Consider the following 4477-nt stretch of genomic DNA (forward strand, 5'->3'; position numbering starts at 1 on the left):
GGTAGATAACCAAGATGGTTTTTATAAGCTAAAACTTGGGCTTTGGCCTAATCAGGTCTAGTCTAGGCAGGTAGTGACTTCCTCTAGTGAAATTTCAGGGTAGACATAGAAGAAAAAAAAATGTCAAAATTAGTCTACCCAGACTAGAGCTCAGCAAAGAGACATAGGCACATGTCCTTGTTCTTGTGGAAAACGCTATCATATCTTTAATGACTATTGTCAAGACCTCTCATCCACAAGACTGAAAAATACCCTGAGAGTGAGAAAGTGATTTACCAAGCAGCACCACAGAGTAAATTGCTTCACATTTGTTAAGTTGTGAGAACACAAAAATGATCCCTAACTCAAACAGATGGGAGAGACAGTGGTCCCAGCAACTTCATTTTTAAATATGAAATGTGACAGCTATTTGGTATATGTTATCAGAGAAAAAAAATAAAGGTGGCCTCATAAAAATGTGACCACGATAAAATCAGCAAAACTGCCGAGCAGTGAGTTGTCACCATCGTTAACACCGTCAAATTCATCACAGTAAATCTCCATGTTCTGATACTTGTTTTACAAACAAAAAAACAGAAATGGAGAGGCTAGCTAACTGTGACTAAAAGTACATACAGCCAGGCCTTCTGTGCTGTTTTGTGGCCCAAGGGGATGGATTTGATGGAAACATCCCATCTCAGGCTCGGTGCTCAGAGGTATCTCGTTCTGTGCATATTGTCTGGCTGTGGGTCTCTGTATTTATTCCTTGCAGGAAAAAGCTTCCATGATGCGGCTGAGCAGGGCAGGGACCTATGAGTATAGCAGAATGCCGTCCATGATGGGGCAAGACAGTGCAGAGATTCCTCCATCTTGTATTCTTGTGGTTTTTTGTTTTGCTTTGCTTTTTTCATGATGAGCTTTCTCCGTGTGTCCTGGAACTTGCTTTATAGACAAGGCTGGCCTCGAACTCATAGAGATCTACTTGCCTCTGCCTCCTGAGTGCTGGGATTAAAGGGCTGCGCCACCACCATCCAGCCTGTCTTGTACTCTTGCTGAGGCCATTCCAGATTTAGAGTCAGATCTCCTTGATGGAGAATCCAAAGGGAAAGTTCCCAACTCTATTCTATGAATCAAAGGTCAGGATGTCATAGCTAACTTATCTTAGCCTTTGTTAAAACTACCCGTATGTGCGGAACCGCCTCTGGCTAACCGCTCATCTTAACTTCTACTAAACAGCTTACTCTGAGAAGCTCTTCCCGAAGCTGCCTAGTAAGATGCCAGTAAAGGTCTCTGCCTTTAAAAACCTCCTCTTCTGAACACTCAGGGACACACCTAGGTCCCCGAACACTTGGGTGCGGTCCCAGCTGTCTGGAAGAAAGACTTTCAATTGCTATCAGGTTCTTAGTTATCCAAGCAGCATCAGTTGTGGGTTCTATCTCATGGAGTGGGCCTCAAATCCAATCGTTGGTGTTTATATTTCTTCTTTGTTAGTGTGCAGAACATATTCAGATACCAAAAAACACTAGACAGTAGGGTGAAGGCTCTAGGTAGACACTAGCTTGACTTCTTTGTGTTTAGTGAGTTGTATAGGTGTTACTTTCAGTAATCGAGCCTTGCTGTCAGTTTGTGGAGAACAACCTATAGCCTTTGCAACAGCTTGGATTGTTTAAGGATTCCCATGGGACCACTTTGCTCAAAAACTCAATTAAATGTGACTCGGTACCATTCCCAATACTGAAGCTTCGTTTGGCAATGAAAGATGTCCTGTTGGGGTTCCCTGTTATTTGGCAATGTCATTTAGATGGTCTTCACATATGTATATAATTTAGGAAGCTTCTACTGTATTAGGCTTCCATATGACCCCTCAAATGGCCCTTAGTTTTAGCTGTCCCTTCCCATATCCTCTCCTTCATCCCCCTCATCTCTTCCTCTCCCCATTGGCTCCTCCGGTTCCAGTCCCCAGCCTGAATCATCAATAACTATCTATTCTACTTACTCTTCCTAAGGAGATCTGTCCTTCCTCCTTAGCCTCTATACCCAATCTCTATGGTTCTGCTGATTGTAGCTTGCTTATCTTTGATTTAACAGCCAGCATCCACACATAAGTGAACATGTACCATATTTATCTTTCTGGATCGGAGTTGCCTCACTCAGTATGATTTTTTTCTAGTTCCATCCATTTTACCCATGGATTTTATGATTTTTTTGGCAGCAGAGTAATATTCCATTTTGTAAATGTACCACGTTTTCCTTTCCTATTCACCCATTGATGAACATCTAGGTTGTTTCAGTTTCTGGCTATTGTAAATAGAGCAACAATGAACACTGTTGAGCAACTGTCTCTGTGGTAGGATGATGCATCCTTTGGGTATATGCCAAGAGTGGTATATTTGGGTCTTGAGGTAGATCAATTCCCAGCTTCTTGAGGAACTGCTGCACTGTTTGCACCCCGTGGGGGCACACCCCCCCTGCCACCCCCAGCAATGAATGAGTGTGGTGATATTTTGTTGTACTCTAATAAAACTTGCCTGAAGATCAAAGGAGAGAATCAGCCACAGAGTTAAACATAGAGGTCAGGCAGTGGTGGCACACACCTTTAATCCTAGCACTCCAGAGGCAGAGATCTGTCTGAATGTCTGTGAGTTCAAGGCCACATTGGGCTACATGAGATTGATCCAGTCTAGGAAAGAAACAGAGCCAGGCAGTGGAAGCACACACATTTAACATCAGTATTTGGGAAGCACACATGCTATCAATCATTCCAGCACTTGGAAGGTTGAGACAGGAAGTGAAATGGCTGGGTGAAGAAAGGCATATAAGGCGTGAGGAAACAGGAACTGGAGAGCCCCTTCTGCTGAGGACTCAGAGACATTCAGTCTGAGAATACATGGAGAGACTGACTGCGGCGTTGGCGAGGTGAGAAGTGGCTGTGGCTTGTTTCCTCTGATCTTTCAGCATTTACCCCAATATCTGGTTTCTATTATAAGACCATTTAGAATTCGTGACATATGTGAGTGTTCCCCTTGCTCTACATCCTTGCCAGCACGAGCTGTCATTTGTTTTATTGATCTTAGCCATTCTGACAGGTGTAAGATGAAATCTCAAAGTAGTTTTAATTTGGGTTTGTTTGTTTTTTTTATGACTAGGGATGTTGACTATTTATTCTCAGCCATTTGTTTCCTCTTCTGAGAATTCTCTGTTTATATCTGCACCCCATGTTTAAGTTCTGCTATTTGCTTTCTGAATATCCAGGGTTTTTTTTTTTTTTTTTGAGTTATTTATATATCTCAGATATTAGCCCACTATTGGATGTGTTGATAAAAAATTTCCATTCTATAGACTATTGTAGCTCATTTTTACTGTGCTTGATTTTTGCCGTTCATCTACTTTGGAATCTGTGTGTGTGTGTGTGTGTGTGTGTGTGTGTGTGTGTGTGTGTGTGTGAGAGAGAGAGAGAGAGAGAGAGAGAGAGAGAGAGAGAGAGAGAGAGAGAGAGAGAGAGAGAGACTGTCCTGGAACTCACTTAGTAGACCAAGCTGGTCTCGAACTCACAAGATCTGCCTGGGATTAAAGATGTGGACCATACCGCCAGCCTACTTTGGAATCTTTTTTTTTTTTCAGTTCCTGACTTTTTATTTATTCATACACAACTACTTGTCTTCTGGTTTGCTGAAGCAGTAAGTCATACAATACCTGCCACAGTAATGTCAGTCCAAGTGGCTAGCCATGAAAACTCCAACACCACACTCATCAGAAGGACACTCCCTACAAAGACGACTGATCTTCTCATCCACCTTATAGTACTTTCGTTCAGCCAATTTCACCTCCTTCCTTTCCTTAGCACCACCATGAAGTCTCAACACAAGATGAAGGGTGGACTCCTACCAGACACTGTAGCCAGACAAAGCATGGCCATCTTCCAGCTGCTCACCTCTTCCAGCTTGCCTCTGCTGATTGGGAGGAATTCCTTCCTTAGCCTGGATCTTGGCCTTTACATTTTCTATAGTGTCTGAGGGTTCAACCTTGAGCGTGATCATTTTCCCCTTAAGGGTCTTCACGAAAATCTGCATCGTGGTGGCGGTTCCACCACAGATGGCAGATTGGAAAGCCTCCTTTGGAATCTTAAATAGTCATTTCCATGGTGACACCTGCCCCACCAGGGTTGTTCCAGAGTCAAAGGGCACAAAACACAGTTCAGGGGTTGGCCGGGGTTGTGGTTCTGTGAAACGTAACATGCTTCTGTTCTCTGCATAGGGCTTGGCTAGGGGGTCGGTCAAGTAACTTTACTCTTCTGTGTTCTCACACAGAAGGTAGATTGTACACAGAGCAGAGCACCCACAGGATGATGATGGCCACACAAGCACTAACATCCATTCAACACCACGTGCCAGAATATGTTCTTAGTGTGTTGTGTGTTCTCAGTGAGGTACTACTTTGAAAAGTACCTTCCTCTTAGATATTGTTTGTTTTGTTTGAGGCATGGCTGGCCTTGGCTAAA

The 4477-nt window shown here is 43.3% G+C and overlaps 1 pseudogene; it reads right to left on the reverse strand.

Annotated features, from left to right (window-relative positions):
• Nucleotides 1-3629: 3629 nt before the first annotated feature.
• On the reverse strand, nucleotides 3630-4049 carry LOC118578379 (annotated as a pseudogene).
• Nucleotides 4050-4477: the final 428 nt, after the last annotated feature.

Source organism: Onychomys torridus, chromosome 2 (genome assembly GCF_903995425.1).
Source record: "Onychomys torridus chromosome 2, mOncTor1.1, whole genome shotgun sequence".
NCBI classification, from domain to species: Eukaryota; Metazoa; Chordata; class Mammalia; order Rodentia; family Cricetidae; genus Onychomys; species Onychomys torridus.